The sequence below is a fragment of the Tripterygium wilfordii genome, chromosome 19 (genome assembly GCF_013401445.1).
Source record: "Tripterygium wilfordii isolate XIE 37 chromosome 19, ASM1340144v1, whole genome shotgun sequence".
Taxonomy (NCBI): Eukaryota; Viridiplantae; Streptophyta; class Magnoliopsida; order Celastrales; family Celastraceae; genus Tripterygium; species Tripterygium wilfordii.
The window spans coordinates 10,578,908-10,599,011 of record NC_052250.1 but is presented as its reverse complement, the minus strand read 5'-3'; positions in this window follow the sequence as shown (position 1 = coordinate 10,599,011).

The window sequence follows — 20,104 nt, the reverse complement described above, 5'->3', positions numbered from 1 at the left end:
CAAATGTTTTAATGAGTTTTCCATATGCCCGGAAAATCATGTATTATCAAATGGGTGGAAATATTCCATTAATGTTAGACCAAGATTTGACTTTAAAAATCTTATTTTTATGGGTTTTGATAAAAAAGGAGGAAAAAGGGTGCACGGGATCACTATGACCATTTCCGGCTTGGCCAAAAATATTTTAAAAAACTCCACTTGAAGTGGTCTTTGATAAAAAAAAAAAAGGGTGCACGGGATCACTACGGCCATTCCCGGCTTGGCCGAAAACATTTAATAAAAAATTCCACTTCAAGTGGTTTTGGATAAAAAGATGCACGGGATTACTACGGCCATTCCCGACTTGGCCGAAAATATTTAATAAAAAATTCCACTTGAAGTGGTTCTGGATAAAAAGATGCATGGGATTACTACGGCCATTCCCGGCTTGGCCGAAAATATTTAATAAAAAATTCCACTTGAAGTGGTTCTGGATAAAAAGATGCACGGGATCACTACGGCCATTCCTGGCTTGGCCGAAAATGTTTTACTTGGTCTTGGATGAAAAAGTCCATATCGGAGTGGGTTTTGATGTTTTTGATGATTTGGAAAAAAAAAGCTATTTAGATAGTAACATTGGAATGGGTTTTGATGGTCTTGGAGAAGAGATTTTTGGGAACTTGGTTGATGCACCAAAAAGACCCACAATCAATGAAAAATGTTCAATTCAAGCCTTACTCACGATTATATTCTTCATGAGAAAAGAAAGAATTCATTTAAGGCCCATCGGACGGGCCAAATATCTTTAAACCCCCCTTTGGGTCCTTAAATAAATTCTCCTAATCCCTAGAAACATATTTGCTTTCCGGGTCCACGAAATCCAAATGTTTTGGATGAATGCCAATGGAACCCCAATATCTTGAAGGCTCCTTGGTATTTAAACAAAACATAAAGGTTCCATAAATTAATTTTGATGTGTTTATTAAGGTGAGACGGGTTTGATTAATTCTAATGACTAACGCGTTGCATTCATTTTCATTGCATTCAAACAATCCTAGCATACATCTAAGCATCATGGCATAGTGTGAGAAATCAAAGTCCTAAGCATGCATTCTAATGCAATCATTATTCACAAAATCAATTCCTAATTTTTATATGCTTCTAACATCCTAGAATATCATGTATGCATTTTCTATTTTACATCCACTATTTTTGTTACACTATTACAAGGTTTACACTTTACAATTATGTATGATAAATAATAAAATGTACAAAAATCCAATATCACCCGTGAGGCCCATTGCTCCAATCCAGCCCAAATCCTCTAAGTATTCCTTTTGGCCCAAGTCTTCCAAGTTACCCCTCAACCCAAGTAGTTCATTCGACCCAAGCCCAACAAATAAACACAAAAGAGGGGGAAAATAGTTATTCACATATAATATCAAGTGATCAAATTAGCATCAAGTATACATATACACATACAAACATATTTTCATTATGCCATATACGGTCAAACCATGCGTACAAATATACATATACACATGTGTACCCCTAACCATATTATATACACTCATACAAACCGTAGATATATATACATTCATTTATACACAAACAGATCAATATGCACACACACGGCCTATAATATATACACACCATACATATATATATACACCCATATACTGTATATATATATATATATACACACACAAAACCTATACATACAAGAACACATTGTACACACACACACCGTATATACATATACAAACACATATGAACACATATATACAAGCACACATAAACCGGTATATATACAAACACATACATACGGATATCAAAAACCCAGCATATATACATATACATACACACACACATATATATATATATAAACTCGTATACATACACAATACATCACAACATCCAAAGAACATATGTTACGACCGAACCAACATAAGTGAGTAAAAACCTTATTTCAATAGTGAGCAAACAAGGACATAAACCTCCAACAATCAAATCCAAAGAAAGAAAGCCAGATCCAAGGAATCAGAAATAAAGAGATGCAAAGTAGAACTACAGGAACATAAATAATAAAAGGTAATAAGAAGTGTCAAATATGAGTGGATCTATTACCTTCTCGGAAGAACAAAACCGAAGAGAGTGAAACTCCTTTTCTCTCCTTTTGCTTCTTTGTGCCGCCTCCCCTTTCTCTCTTTTGTTTTTCTTCCTCCCCTTGTGCAGCTGCCTTCCTTTTGACTTTTTTTCTTTTCTTTTTTTTCTCTTTGTTTTGTGTTGTGCGGCTGCTTTCTCTCCCCCACAATCTCTCTTTCTTTTATACCATATCCCTATAAAACCCTATTTCATCCTTTTACCAAAATGTCCCCCCAAACCCTATTTATTTTCTCCTAAGAAACTAATATTTTGGTATTTTCCAATGTTTTTGCAAAAACCTTAAAGGTGTCACCTTTCCTTTTTAAAGGTTTTATTTATTATTTATTTAATTCTGCTATTTTTTTAGATATTTTCTAGGGTTTTGTTGTATTGGGTTTGGGTTTGAATTTTTATGGGCTTATGACCCAAGAAATGGGCTTTAGGATTTTTGCATGTTTGCGGGTCTAAGAAATAGGCTTTGATTTTTTTTTTGTAAGCTTACGGGCTCCAGAACGGGGTTTTGAATTATTATTATTATTATATTTTTTAGTTTTTCTATTTTTCTAATTTTTTGGGCCAGACAAAAACCGGTACAACAGCTGCCCCCTTTGTATGTCTTTTATGAAATAAAAGACAAACAAAGGTGTAGTCAATCGAGTTTCGTACGGGAACTGAAATGCGCGGGATCACTGTGGCCATTCCCGGCTTGGCCAACTGTTTGTGCAAGAAAATAAAGGGCACGGGATCACAAGGCCATTCCCGGCTTGGCCAAATGAAAAGAAATGCATGGGATCACTAAGGCCATTCCCAGCTTGGCCAGCAAGAAAAGTGCATGGGATCACTATGGCCATTCCCAGCTTGGCCAGCAAGAAAAGAAACTGCATGGGATCACTACAGCCATTCCCAGCTTGGCTGATGAAAAGAAAGGGCATGGGATCACTATGGCCATTCCCAGCTTGGCCAGCAATAAAAAAAAATGCATTGGATCACTACGGTCATTCCCAGCTTGGCCAGCAAGAAAAGAAAGTGCATGGGATCACTACAGCCATTCCCAGCTTGGCTGATGAAAAGAAAGTGCATGGGATCACTATGGCCATTCCCAGCTTGGCAGATGAAAAGAAAGTGCGTGGGATCACTATGGCCATTCCCAGCTTGGCCAGCAAGAAAAGAAAGTGCATGGGATCACTACAGCCATTCCCAGCTTGGCTGATGAAAAGAAAGTGCATGGGATCACTACGGCCATTCCCAGCTTGGCCAACAATAAAAAAAAAGTGCGTGGGATCACTACGGCCATTCCCAGCTTGGCCAGCAAGAAAAGAAAGTGCATGGGATCACTACAGCCATTCCGAGCTTGGCTGATGAAAAGAAAGTGCATGCGATCACTATGGTCATTCCCAGCTTGGCTGATGAAAAGAAAGTGCGTGGGATCACTATGGCCATTCCCAGCTTGGCCAGCAAGAAAAGAAAGCGCATGGGATCACTACAGCCATTCCCAGCTTGGCTGATGAAAAGAAAGTGCATGGGATCACTACGGCCATTCCCAGCTTGGCCAAAAATGTTTGTTTGAATTTATGCAAGAAAATATCCATGAGTGTATGAATGCATGAAGAAAATTGTATTTTCTTTTATTTTTCTCATTTTAAAAATTTGATTTTGGTTAATTGTCATAAGCACCATCACCCCTATCATCCTGCAATCATCTATCATGAGAAGACTGCATCTTTTGCCTCCATCCCATCTTGAATCTACCATGTTACACTTATTCTTGTATCTTTCATTCTTGTTTTGTCTTGTCTGGTCTTTCCATCGATTTACTGTTTATATCTGATTTTCACCCTTTCATCCTGCAATCATCCATCATGAGAAGACTGTATCTTTTGATTCCATCCTATCTTCAATCTGCCATGTTAGGCTTATTCTTGTATCTTTCATTCTCTTTTTGTCCGATCTTTCTATCAATTTACTGTTTACATCTGATTTCCATCAAATCTAACATACCTTTAACGCCAAGCACAATCTCTCCAGCTCCCAAAATCTCTCTGGCCCCACTATGCCTTTTAACGCCAACTAATTTCTTTTAGCTCTCTTAGAGTTAAGAACACCACAATCTCTTTAGCTCCACCATGCCTTTTAGTGCCAGTTAATTTCTTTTAGCTCCTTTACAGTCAAGAACACCAAAATCTCACAGGTTCCTGCTAAGAACAATGTCCTAATGCACTTATCATGATTCTTTTATTACTTTACTCAACTTCCAAATAAATTCAATAGTATGGCAATGCTTGTACTACATGAGATTTATGAAGGCAAAAAATCATGAAAAACACAAGCAATGAATAAGGAATTCAGAAATGAATTGAATGACCTCAGAGAGTTTTATTTAGAATAAATAGATAACAGTAGAGACTGATCGAGTATATATATGATTCAAGAGGGTTAAAAATAAAGGAAATAGCAGAATCTTTATAGGATATAAGATGAGATAACTTTGATTCCGCACAAAACTGCTCCAGTTTTGTGTGCCCCCATTTTACAATTATTGAATCTGACTACTTCCATATGAAGCTTCTCCTTCACTGACTCATCATGCATACCCCTGAACATAACCAATTCACCCGTGTACAGCCTTACTATCTGTCATTCACTATATTGTCCCATATTCTTCTCAAATATTCTTAATGGCCTCTGTCAGTTCCCCGTAATTGCTTTCTCCACGCCTTTTCTGATCTCAATGTTACTTGAAGCTCTCAGGAAGGGTTTTCACTTTAGCAGAGACTTTCCTATTTTCCCTAATTTTTGCCTGAAGCGCCCACGAGGGGTTTTCACTCCAGTAGGATATTTATTGCTCTAATTTTTGCCTAGATTGTCCTTTCGGATTTTCAATCTAGCGAGCTTTTAACTCTAATTTTTGCCTAGATCGCCCTTTCGGGTTTTCAATCTAGCGAGTTTTTTTTCTTTTTTCTTTTGTTTTTCTTCTTCTTTTTTTAACTCTAATTTTTGCCTAGACCGCCCTTTCGGGTTTTCAATCTAGCGATTTTTTTTCTATGGGTAATACTTTTTGATGGCGTCTGCATTCACCGGATTAGGCAATTCTTCTCCATCCATTCTTGTCAAAATTAATGCCCCTCCTTCAAAGGCTTTCTTCACCACATATGGTCCCTCATAGTTCGGTGTCCACTTCCCTCGGTGATCCTTTTGAGGTGGCGAGATCATCTTCAACACTAAATCTCCTTCCCTGAAACTGCGAGGTCGAACTTTCTTATTATGTGCTTTCATCAATCTTCTTTGATACAATTGCCCTTTACAAATTGCTCTTAGTCTTCGTTCTTCAATCAAATTCAACTGCTCATACCGCATTCGAATCCATTCTGATTCTTCCAATCCTGCCTCCAGAACTACTCGAAGGGATGGAATCTCCACTTCGATAGGCAAAACCGCTTCCATACCGTACACCAAGGAGAAAGGCGTCTCCCCGGTAGATGTCCGTATTGATGTCCAATAACCATATAGAGCAAAAGGGATCTTCTCATGCCAATCTTTGTAATTCTCTGTCATCTTCCCAATGATCTTCTTGATATTCTTATTCGCCGCTTCGACAGCCCCATTCATCTTCGGACGGTAAGGAGTCGAATTATGGTGATAAATTTTGAACTGGTCACAAAAATCCTTCACCATTTTGCTATTGAAATTCGTGCCATTGTCAGTAATAATTCTTTCCGGGACTCCATATCGACAAACAATTTCTTTTCTCAAAAATCGAACAACCACGCTACTCGTCACATTAGAATACGAAGCAGCCTCCACCCATTTAGTAAAATAATCAATAGCAACCAAAATGAAACGATGCCCATTAGAAGCCTTTGGCTCAATTGGACCGATGACATCTAATCTTCACATCGAAAAAGGCCATGGTGATGTCAACACATGCAATGGATTAACTGGAACATGTGTTCTGTCTGCATAAATCTGACACTTGTGGCATCTGTTTGCATAACTTATACAGTCCCTCTCCATGGTTAACCAATAATACCCTGCACGAATAATCTTCCGTGCCATTGCATATCCACTGGAATGAGTCCCATATATTCCTTCATGAATTTCCTCCATTATTTGTTTAGCCTCAGCAACATCAACACAACGTAAGAAAACTATTTCATCATTCCTTTTATAAAGAACATTTCCACTCAAGAAGAAAGATCCTGCCAGTCTCCTGATGGTACGCTTATCATTCTCTGATGCCCCTGAAGGATATGCTTTCTTTTCAATGTACTGTTGAATATCATGATACCACGGTTTACCATCAGGCTCTCCCTCCAAATTTGAACAGTAACCTCGAACTTCTCGTCTCTCGATTTTAATCACCTGCACTTCCCCTTTTGGGTCTACATCAAACATTGCCGCCAAAGTTGCCAAAGCATCCGCTATTTGATTCTCCTCTCTTGGGATATGATCAAACTCAACCCACTCAAAAAACTTGACTAACTTTTTGATATGCTGGTAATATGGAATGAGCTTGTCATCTTTGGTTTCCCACTCATCATTCAATTGTCTAATCACCAACTGTGAATCACCATAAACCTATAGCCTCTTAATCCCCATATCAATAGCAGCTTGAATTCCCATCGTACATGCTTCATACTCAGCCACATTGTTAGTACATTCGAAATACAACTTAGCTGTAAACGGTATAACATTCTCTTCAGGTGACATCAACGCTGCACCGACTCCATATCCTACGATATTAGAAGCACCATCGAACAACATAGTCCATTTTGCCAAATCCTTCTGATTCCCCCCTTCTATCGACACGGTCATGACATCAATATCTGGAAATTTCATATCCATTGGCTGAGTATCATCAATTGCTCCATCTGCCAAATAATCTGCCATTGCACTCCCTTGGATTGCCTTTTGTGTGACATACAAAATATCATACTCTGATAGCAATATCTGCCATTTAGCTATCCTCCCTCAAAGAGAAGGTTTCTCAAAAATGTACTTGATAGGATCCATCCTAGAAATCAACCATGTAGTATGATAAAGCATGTACTGTCTAAGACGATGTGCAGCCCAAACCAAAGAGCAACAAGTCTTCTCCAACATCGAATAATTTGCTTCACAACTAGTAAATTTCTTGCTTAAGTAATAAATGGCATGCTCTATCCTTCCCGATGAATCATGTTGTCCAAGTACACATCCCATCGAACTATCTGAGACAGTCAAATAGAGAATAAGCGGCCTGCCAGCCACAGGAGGCATCAACACTGGAGGACTTTTCAAGTATTGCTTGATCTTTTCGAATGCAATCTGACAATCTTCGTTCCACTCAGTAGAGTTACTCTTACGCAACAATTTAAAGATAGGTTCACAAGTAGCTGTCAACTGTGAAATGAATTTGGCAATGTAATTCAATCTTCCCAAGAAACCCCTAACTTCCTTTTCTGTCCGAGGGGATGGCATCTCCAAGATCGCCTTCACTTTATCAGGATCTACCTCAATTCCTTTCCTGCTTACAATGAAACCTAACAACTTCCCCGAGGTTGCCCCAAATGTGCACTTAGCTGGATTCAACTTCAATTGATGCTTCCTTAATCGATCAAACAACTTTTGGAGATTCACAATATGATCTTCACCTTCTTTGGATTTTGCTATCATATCATCGACATATACTTCAACTTCTCTATGCATCATGTCATGGAACAAAGTGACCATGGCTCGTTGATAAGTAGCACCGGCATTCTTCAGACCAAACGGCATGACTTTATAGCAAAAGGTTCCCCATAGGGTAATAAAAGTCGTTTTCTCACGATCCTCTGGTGCCATCTTGATCTGATTGTAACCCGAAAATCCATCCAAGAAAGAGAAAGTTGAATGTCTAGCCGTATTATCCACCAAAACATCGATATGGGGAAGAGGAAAATTATCCTTCGGGCTTGCACGATTGAGATCTCTGTAATCGACACACATCCGAACCTTACCATCCTTCTTGGGAACAGGTACAATATTTGCCACCCATTCAGGGTATCTAGCCACTGCTAAAAAACCAGCGTCAAACTGCTTCTTCACTTCATCTCTTATTTTCAAAAGCATATCTGCCTTTAATCTCCTCAACTTTTGTTTCACTGGAGTACATTCTGGAATTAATGGCAACTTGTGAACAACTATACTTGTATCAAGACCGGGCATATTCTGATAAGACCATGCAAAGACATCCTGGTAATTATGCAACAAATCTATCAATTTCTTCTTATTCTCTCCTTCGAAGGCAGCTCCTACCTTAACCTCCTTTTTCTCCATTTCAGTTCCCAAATTAACAACTTCTGTTACCTCTTGATGTGGCTGTATTATTTTCTCCTCTTGATTGACTTGTCTTAACATTTCAGGTAAAACCTCAATTTCTTCCTCTATGTCATAGTCAGATTCAACATTGCTAATGGGTGCATCAAAATCTGGTTCATTAAGTTCGTCATCTTCGTTATCATCATTTTCAATCCTGTTGAAGAAGTGAATAAAAATGGCTTTGAGAATGGGGAAGAAAAACTCAAATGGGAATGAAGAAACATGAATATGGATAACTATCAAAAGACTCTCATTTCATGGAAAAAGGAAATATGAACAAAGATAGGACATGCAATCGCCATACTATAAAATTTATTGAAAGCAAAGTAAAGCATGCTCATTACAAAAGACCCAAACGAAGGCCGTGAGCTGGGCCCACGATGGTAGTGCACTCGGGATTACTCTTGCAAGTTCTTGAGAGATATTGGGAGCTCCATACTGGTCCAGTTGCCTAATTTGAAATTTGAAGGACGCGAGATGACAAAGCAAGGTCTAGCAGCCGAACTCTGTTCCTCTTCCACCACAGCAACTTGGAAGTCTTCAAACGGATCACATATATTTGCCAAAATTACCCCAGTTTTATCAGCCGATTTTTCAACTGGCAGTTTTCCAAAAACTGCCCCAGTATCAGCCAAACTTATCTTGTTCTGCATCCCTCCATACACAAAACTGTCATAAAGCCAAGGAATCGGTTTCTTTTCAACTTCCAGCTCTTTTCCTTCCAGACGAGCATACCTCTTTGCCTATTTTTCTGCCTGCACACGGTTCCTGTCAACCCTAGTTGGCTTATAACCCAAGCCCCAACATTCTGGATGTTTCACCATATCTACTAGCTTCTTAATTCCTTGTCGATTCTTACCAAATCCTTCTCCCGGGCGAAACCCCTTTTTCAACATAAATTTTGCTACATTCTTTGTAACCTTGGATACTTGTGGCTTTAAAGGAGAGAGTCCTTCCTTCACATAGCTAGCACTAGCAATTTCAAAAGATTGGAATGAACTCTCAATCCCCTCCGCCGGAGCATCAATAGGAGAACTATTAGACAAACTAGCAACCATCCATTCTGACTGGCCCTTTACTATATAAACCCTTCCATCATGAACAAACTTGAGCATCTAATGCAACGATGAGGGAACGGCTCCTGCAGTGTGAATCCAAGGTCGTCCCAACAAGCAACTGTAAGTTGGTGAGATATCCATTACCACAAATGGTACATTGAAAGTTACACTTGCAACCTGTAAAGGTATTTCAATTTCTCCCATAATCTCTCTACGTGTTCCGTCGAATGCCCTCACCACCATCGGCACTTGCTTTAAATAAGATCTGTCAATCGGCAGTTTTTCAAAAGTCTCCTTTGGTAAAATATTGAGGGATGACCCATTATCCACCAAGATACTTGCTAACTCCTTTCCACGACACATGGCTGAAATATGCAAAGCTTTGTTGTGCCCCATCTCATCAGGGGGAATATCATCTTCAGTAAGGGACAACAAATGAGAGGCCAACACATTTCCCACAATGCCATTAAAAGAGTCTGTAGGAATCTTGTCTGATACATACGCCTGATTTAACATTCTCATCAAGACTTGTCGATGCGGTTCAGAACTCATTATCAACTCCAAGATCGAAATCTTTGCAGGGGTTTTCTTCAATTGATCCACTATCATGTACTCACTCTGCCGAATAATTTTCAGGAACTCCTGGACTTCCACATCAGTTACAAGTTTCTTTTCTCTTCTGGGCGTACAAAAAGACCTTCTTCTGGAATAGAACTTGATCTTTCAACTTCAGGTATTGCTTTCCCTTTTCTTTTGCGCTCAGCTTCAAGATCCACTACCGGATTCCCTTCTGGCTCATTTCTCGTGTAACATCTCCCACTCTGAGTAACTCCACTGACACCAGAAATATTATCTACCATTTCTCCTTGCTTTCCCCTAACTTCAACCTCATAATTCCACGGCACAACCTTGTCATTCTTGTACAAAGGATCTATCCTCGGAGTCACAGTCACTGGCTTGTCCTCTGTAGAGTATTGTAGAACAAAAGGTTTCACACAATTCGGCCTTGGTCCCTGGTAATAACCTCGTAGGATATTGACATGGCCTTCTTGACCTTCTCCTTCTTCAAAAATAATCCTCCTCAAATCCATCAACTCTTGTACTTTCTCCCGAAAATCATTGCATTCTTCAATAGTATGACTTTCCATTCCACTGTGAAATTTGCAAATCTTACTTGTATCGGGTTGATTACTTTGGCAAAAAGGACTCATCATTTCAATCATCCCCTGCTCCTTTAAGATGTCAAATAACTGGCTCAATGGCATCGTAATCTCTGACACCCACCTCTTGATAACACGAGACTCACCAACACAATTCACGCCCTCATTTCCATGGTTTGGCAGCGGATTGTTGTTAACATTTGGCTTGTCCACAGCATCCAAGTTGAGCCATTTCGCTTCAATTATCCCCTGAATTAACCTCTTGAAAGGCAAACATGCTTCTGTTGAATGTCCGGGTGCGCCCCCATGGTAAAGACATGTAGAATTTGGATCATACCAGGGAGGATATGGAGGCTGGTGAACTCTTCCTGGTATTGGTACTCCGCATATGTCATAGGTATAGTGTCAAAACGTTCCACCGGCCTTCTGGGTCTTGGATTTTGGAAATTTGGACGAGGATTTTGGTAGGTATGTGGGTTCTGAAAATTTTGGTAAGCGTTTGGGTTTTGCGGGTATTGATTGGGTGGTGGTGCATTGAATCGGGGTAGATAAGGATTTTGGGTATGGGTATGGTTATGGTTATAGTAGGCTCCTGGGCTTGACATCCTTGGGGCATTGCTTCTAGGGCGGTAGTCTGAAGTAGGCGCACCATAAACAACGGGATTTGAATCAAAATTCACAGAATGCACTTCAGCCTTCTTGCCTTTACTTCCTTTAATTGGATCTGGTTTGTCAAGGATGGGATAGTGCAGGTTTCCTCTCTTCATGCATCGTTCAACTCGTTCTCCTGCCTGTATCATATCAGCTAAGTTATTATGTCTACCTCCCGCCAGATTGGAAGTATAAGGCTCCTGGAGAGCATCAATGAAAGCGTTCAACAAATCCTTTTCTGAAAGGGGTGGAATTATCTGGGCTGCCAAATTTCTCCATCGATTGGCAAATTCCCTAAAGCTTTCCCCACTCTTTATTGCTGTGTTCTGCAGATCGTAAATGGTAGGGATTTTCTCTTCATTATGCTTATACTGCTTCATAAACATTTCAGCCAAATCCTCCCACGAAGCTACTGATGAAGGATTAAGGGTATTGAACCACCTTTGAGCTGCCCCAGTCAGACTATCTTGGAAATAATGCATCAACACTTTCTCATCACTTGCATATGGCTGCATACGCCAACAATACATCGTTAAATGATCCAAAGGGACTCCAGTGCTATCAAACAAATTGAATTTTGGTAGTACAAAGTCATGTGGAACATTCAAATTCTTCACCAAGCACAGATTGGCTGGGTTCAGCATCCCTGAAGCATTGAAACCCTCCATAGCTCTTAATCTCTTTTCTAACTTCTTGATGGCATCCATTGAGCTACTTTCTTCATACTGAACTCCCTCAGTCACTACTCCGCCAATAAAAGTTCCCGCTGTATCAGCACCGATTGGGAAGGGATTGTTCTGCACATGAGGATCAACTTGATGAATGTAAGCTGGGTTCTGAGTCGTTGCCTGTTGAGAAACATATTGATACTGGTGCAAACCAGACAAAGATTGGTTACGGACAGGAGTGAACCCGGGTGGGTAAACTGGTACTTCTTGGTGCAAATGATTGTCAGGAACCTCTGGTGTTTCAGAATTTTCAACTACTCCTTTTCCCTTCATTAGCAACGCCATATTCTTCATTAATAGGGCCATCTGCTCTTTCAGTTCGACTATATCCTGATTTTGACTATGCTCACCCGTTTCCTGCTCCATATTCTCAATAATTCTTGATTGTAGGCGAGTATGATAGGGGTGTCGATGGTGCTTCTTGGGCGCTATGATTATTTATGATTTTCTGTGCATTGTACAAACAACGACATTAGTTCTCATTTATTTTACAAATGTGCATGTATGTGGCTATTATTTGTGCAAATCCTATTTCAATTAAAAGATGTCTTGAAAATTCTACCAAACCAAATTCCAATGACTATACCTATATGAAGGGTATGAGATATGTATGAACATGTACATGTAATTAACAATTATGCAAGTAGATATGGACATGTATGGGTAATTAACAAGTATACATGAACATGTATGGATGATTAACAAATGTACAAGTATGTATGGATATGTAGAGATAATTGGCAAGCGTACAAGTATATATGAACATGTATGCATGATTAACAAGCGTGTAAGATCATAACCTAGGCTAACATATTCATGGCAAGTGTATAAAAGATGTACATGTATGGTTTTATGAAATGAAAAATAAAAATACAAGAAATAAATAGAGTCAAGGATAGGAGAGTTCCCCCATTGCTCCTAAAAAAATCAGGTTCCTACAGACTTCTGAAGGTCTCGAACCAGATCTAAGAGTTATCTAATGTGCATATAGGTGGCATATCTAACTATAACGCGGCTACGCGAGAGGCCACTGGATTAGGTTAGTTCACACCCCATATCTGGAAGTGGAACTCATCCCCCAATATCTTGAAGGGACGTCAATCCAGGAGGATGTTTTTCCTTGCTTACGTGAGGACAAAATCCATCAAAAGCAAAGATCAACCCTCACTAGTCACTAGTAGGACCCGGTTTTTATAGGCCATTTGTGTGCATGTGAATAGTGATGTGTGTGCGGGGGAACATACCGTATCCTTAACAAACACTCAAACACTCAAATTTTATGAAACCAAAAACCTGTTATTTTATCTACAATCATGAACAAACACATTAGACTCCTCAAAATGTTGAAAGACTATTATACAACAAAATAAACAAATCAACCAAATAGGAAAACACCAAGACAACAAGGCCCGACCCCTTTGGTACAACAACCATGGTCCCCAGTGAAGTCGCCAGCTGAAGCAACCGGCTTGAAAAACAATGAAGTCGCCACCAATTGATTTTTAGGATGCAATTGGACATCCATTTTGGTCTACCAGAAAAATGGGTAAGTGGGTCTACTGAGCGTGGGGAAAGTGTTAGGCACCCCACAACTCCCGAAAACAATTACCTTCAAAAAAGTTTTCCTATTTGGCTCTACTTTGATTTGAGGAATGATTGTATGTCCCAAATGTTTTAATGAGTTTTCCATATGCCCGGAAAATCATGTATTATCAAATGGGTGGAAATATTCCATTAATGTTAGACCAAGATTTGACTTTAAAAATCTTATTTTTATGGGTTTTGATAAAAAAGGAGGAAAAAGGGTGCACGGGATCACTATGGCCATTCCCGGCTTGGCCAAAAATATTTTAAAAAACTCCACTTGAAGTAGTTTTTGATAAAAAAAAGGGTGCACGGGATCACTACGGCCATTCCCGGCTTGGCAGAAAACATTTAATAAAAAATTCCACTTGAAGTGGTTCTGGATAAAAAGATGCACGGGATTACTACGGCCATTCCCGGCTTGGCCGAAAATATTTAATAAAAAATTCCACTTGAAGTGGTTCTGGATAAAAAGATGCACGGGATCACTACGGCCATTCCCGGCTTGGCCGAAAATGTTTTACTTGGTCTTGGATGAAAAAGTCCATATCGGAGTGGGTTTTGATGTTTTTGATGATTTGGAAAAAAAAGCTATTTACATAGGAACATTGAAATGGGTTTTGATGGTCTTGGAGAAGAGATTTTTGGGAACTTGGTTGATGCACCAAAAAGGCCCACAATCAATGAAAAATGTTCAATTCAAGCCTTACTCACAATTATATTCTTCATGAGAAAAGAAATAATCCATTTAAGGCCCATCGGACGGGCCAAATATCTTTAAACCCCCTCTTTTGGGTCCTTAAATAAATTTTCCTAATCCCTATAAACATATTTGTTTTCCGGGTCCACGAAATCCAAATGTTTTGGATGAATGCCAATGGAACCCCAATATCTTGAAGGCTCCTTGGTATTTAAACAAAACATAAAGATTCCATAAATTAATTTTGATGTGTTTATTAAGGTGAGACGGCTTTGATTAATTCTAATGACTAACGCGTTGCATTCATTTTCATTGCATTCAAACAATCCTAACATACATCTAAGCATCATGGCATAGTGTGAGAAATCAAAGTCCTAAGCATGCATTCTAATGCAATCATTATTCACAAAATTAATTACTAATTTCTATATGCTTCTAACATCCTAGAATATCATGTATGCATTTTCTATTTTACATCCACTATTTTTGTTACACTATTACAAGGCTTACACTTTACAATTATGTATGATAAATAATAAAATGTACAAAAATCCAATATCACCCGTGAGGCCCATTGCTACAATCCAGCCCAAATCCTCTAATTATTCCTTTTGGCCCAAGTCCTCCAAATTGCCCCTCGACCCAAGTAGTTCATTCAACCCAAGCCCAACAAGTAAACACAAAAGAGGGGGAAAATAGTTATTCACATATAATATCAAGTGATCAAATTAGCATCAAGTATACATATACACATACAAACATATTTTCATTATGCCATATACGGTCAAACCATGCGTACAAATATACATATACACATGTGTACCCCTAACCATATTATATACACTCCTACAAACCGTAGATATATATACATTCATTTATACACAAACAGATCAATATGCACACACACGGCCTATAATATATACACACCATACATATATATATACACCCATATACTGTATATATATATATATATACACACACAAAACCTATACATACAAGAACACATTGTACACACACACACCGTATATACATATACAAACACATATGAACACATATATACAAGCACACATAAACCGGTATATATACAAACACATACATACAGATATCAAAAACCCAGCATATATACATATACATACACACACACACATATATATATATATATATAAACTCGTATACATACACAATACATCACAACATCCAAAGAACATATGTTACGACCGAACCAACATAAGTGAGTAAAAACCTTATTTCAATAGTGAGCAAACAAGGACATAAACCTCCAACAATCAAATCCAAAGAAAGAAAGCCAGATCCAAGGAATCAGAAATAAAGAGATGCAAAGTAGAACTACAGGAACATAAATAATGAAAGGTAACAAGAAGTGTCAAATATGAGTGGATCTATTACCTTCTCGGAAGAACAAAACCGAAGAGAGTGAAACTCCTTCTTCTCCTTCTTTTCTCCTTTGTCCGGTGACTCCACTTCTTTTATGCCCCAAAACTTCTTCACTACCCCTGTGCCTTTTCTCTTCTTTTGCTTCTTTGTGCCGCCTCCCCTTTCTCTCTTTTGTTTTTTCTTCCTCCCCTTGTGCAGCTGCCTTCCTTTTGACTTTTTTTCTTTTCTTTTTTTTCTCTTTGTTTTGTGTTGTGCGGCTGCTTTCTCTCCCCCACAATCTCTATTTCTTTTATACCATATCACTATAAAACCCTATTTCATCCTTTTATCAAAATGTCCCCCCAAACCCTATTTATTTTCTACTAAGAAACTAATATTTTGGTATTTTCCAATGTTTTTACAAAAACCTTAAAGGTGTCACCTTTCCTTTTTAAAGGTTTTATTTATTATTTATTTAATTCTCCTATTTTTTTAGATATTTTCTAGGGTTTTGTTGTATTGGGTTTGGGTTTGAATTTTTATGGGCTTATGACCCAAGAAATGGGCTTTAGGATTTTTGCATGTTTGCGGGTCCAAGAAATAGGCTTTGATTTTTTATTTTTTTTTTGTAAGCTTACGGGCTCCAGAACGGGTTTTTGAATTATTATTATTATTATATTTTTTAGTTTTTCTATTTTTCTATTTTTTTGGGCCAGACGAAAACCGAGTACTACATAGTGGAAGGAAGTCGAGTCTCCCGAACTACTGTATGTACTTCGGTTAGTGCATTCAACGATTCATCGGCAGCAACAATCTCACCCGAGGTGTTCTTCCTCGGATGTTTGGCAGTAGGCTTCTTGTTCCCTCCCTTGGCGACAACTTACTTTTTGGTGCCCGCAATACTAGTATTGAACATGTTGATGTAGTCATCTATGGTTGTCGGATTTGTGAAAATTGAACAAGAGATGAGTTATTAAATGTAAAATATATCAAAACAAATTTCTAAGTTGAAGAATACCGAGCCCCATCACACTTATGGTTCAAATCTAAGCTAATAATGGGATCGGGAGGAAGAAACTACATCAATCCACTAAGAATTTCCTCATCCCCATGATAGATTAGCTCAAGGACAAAATTAAAAAAGGAACGGAAAGGAACCTTGAAGGTTGTGTGGAAAGGAATATGTTCATTAGGCTGGATAGGATCATTAGGCTGGATAGGAGCCTTAACAAAAAGTAGCCCTTTTTCCAATCCTTGATGGAAGAGTCATAGGGTGCAGCCCCAACATGATCTCGGTACTGAAAGTAATATAGTATGTCTTTTTGTGGGTGATGACTCAACTTAAACAGATGTTGAACGACAAAAGAATGAAAAGGAACCTTGCGATGAGAACCTTGCTGAAGAGGCAGAAAAAATTAGTAACTGCGGGAGGATAAGGGATCCGAGCCTTGAGCTTTAATGAATGAAGAAAAATGACGACAAGGCTAGGGGATATTAAAGTCCTTTTGAATGTTCCTGATTCAATGGTCATCTACGCCCAAGCCTGAGAGACAAGTTGGCTCGGTACCTTTATCCCCAACGAGACCCCCAATTTGTTCATTGGGAGGAACACTATTCGACGAATCTATCTCAAGATGTGCATCTCGAAGAGTTGTAGCACCACTAAGGCCATCCTAAGGAAAATTAATGATGCTCACCTAGGAGCCATCATCGGATACAAATCTTTCATAAGGAGAGGAAGTTGAATCTGAGGAGTCACCTCGGGAAGGGGCCGAGATGAAAGTATCAGAATCTAAAGAGATAAATAAAGAAGTGAAGAAAGAACTAACTTGAAGAGTGAAAAGGAGCAGCTCGTATTGCAAAGAGGATAGCTCGCTCGGAATAAGGGTAGCTCACTCAGAATAAGAGTAGTTCGTTCGAGATTTTGAGAAGTGAAAAACAATAGTAAAAAATCACAGTATTACCCACACTCTATTTATACTTGAGGAATATGGACATATTAAACGGTCTTAGATGAAGCAACTCTTCATGTTCCCCCATCTGGGTCATAAATATGAACTGTCAAGGGGTCATTATTACCCTTCTATCCATTCGCCGAAACATGCCTTGATGCGAGTGTGAGGGCATATGATATTACCAAAATAGCCCCTCCAATTATACATAGTCATGTGGCACCCCTAAACTAGTTAGGCAAGAATGAGGAAGTATCTCAAACCTAACCAAAGTGCCTCCCTTGCCATTGTCGGAAAAGACTGTCCAAATTAAGAGTAGGGGTAGCTCGTTACTAACCGAGGTACATTATTACTACATGAACGAGGTAGGCTCCCTTTACCCGACCGATGTGGACCCAACCCATCTAATCAAGGTAGGTCACACCTATCCGACCGAGGTAGGTGATATATGTACATATTTTATTCCACTTGTGTGCATAGATCTATATTAGTTCTTGATAATTTTAGTAAAATTGGGTTGGTAGTATATGAGTCTTTTGTTGTTTTTATTGTAGGAGAGCCCGTGATCAATTATGAAGTGAAATATACGAAGTCGAACGAAATTGCGTAGAAAGGAGTACGTTGAAGTGAATCAGGGCCGATCGAGCGCTTATAGCTGATTGAGCGGTCTAGTATATACATCTCGTAACAGAAGTTGCCCTCACTCCCGCTCAAGCTGCCAGGGGAGATCGAGCGGAGTATAATAAGGCTGCGGGGACAGAAGCTGCATTCTCCACGGATTGAGCGGCCATTACCGCTCGAGCAGTACCTGACAGGGCAGTTTTCTGAGATCGACTAAAATTAGATTTCTTTTGATTCCTAAGTTGGATATAAAAGAGGGGCCACGTTTATAGGATTGGACACACTCTTTTCCTGGGTTTTCAAGCAACAAAACTCTTTCTCTCCAAGTTTTTACAAGGACTCAAGGCTGTTGGACAAAGATTTTATTCTAGGGTATAAAGAACACTGTCTATTCCATCTGCAACAGATCCAAGTTGTACTGTGATCTCAGTGATTGCTTCGTGCAATTTATCTGGGTCATGAGTACTTGCTTGTCTGCCCCATGACATATATCGAACACCTTGTATGGCATACCTTGAAACCATAAGTTGCCTTTTGTAGTCTTGAACTTTGTCGGTTGCTTTTTTAAGTCTCCTTTTGGTTTCCCTCAAAGCTTCTTGTAGAGATTCGATAGTTTTCTGGGGATCGTCCTCGTATACGTCTTCCCTTATAGGGGAGAGGTTGAATCTGGGATCACCTCCACCTTCTTCTTCTTTAGAAGTAGAACCTTCATCAGTTCTAGACCCTTTTACAGGTGGAGAGTTAGGAGTATCCATCCTTGAAGATTTCTTGAGAAAGATATTGGTTTATGATGATTCTTACTTTTGAATATTTATACGAATGGAATATGAAGAGATTGTTGGACCAAGACTTAGTGTCTAGTCAACATTGTGTTTTTGATGATTGTGTATGATTGTATACTAAAATGTGTGTGAGCATGCTTTACTTGAACATATCCTAAAATGCTAGAAAACATGCTTAAATGGTTATTTGGTTAATTGTTTAATATCTTAATTGTGCATATACAAATGAAGGCTTATGCATATCTCTATGTGAATTTGGTATCTATATATTTTTGAGATAGTGCTGGAAATTAAGTTTTGAAAATAAATATACATGGACTAAGTTAGGGTATTAATCTTCTAATGATCATAATTTATCTTACTTAGGTCCAAATTACTTGAAACTTGAACCACATGCACATGAAGGTTTAATATATGTTCTAGGACTATAATCATGAGAAATTAAGTGCATCACATATATATTTGGTCATATGCTTAAATTCCGTCAAAACTAGGTTTTACCTAATTTTGTGCATATGTGTTCTTTGTGAACGTAGTGAACCAAATGAACTCCGATTTAAATGAAATTTCGTGTGCATCTTAGTTTCATCACTATGAACATATTTGATTTAGAAAAGTTCAAAAGAAAAGGTCATTTACACTGAGTTTGCAAAATGACTTTGAATTTACATTTAGAATTTATCGGTTTCACTATTAGTGATCAAATTGTTTGGTTGAGTGACCAAACGATTTCCGATTGTTATGAAATTTTATGTGGACATTCTAATATATATAAAATGATTTATCATGCAGTAATACGAATTTTCTGGGTTGTTTTTCTAATGTAATTAACCTATGCGCTCTATATGAAGCTCTTTGAGCTTACATGCAATTGGGGAGTTCTACCTCCTATTTCTTTGTAGGTTAATCATCATGAGGATGTTATATCACTCAGAATTCAGTTTGCTCAAGTGAATTGAAGTCTGGTTTTCAAGTATGAGCTTGGATCCCTAGAAAACCAAGAAAAACCTATGTTCATCAACCTTCCACTAAGG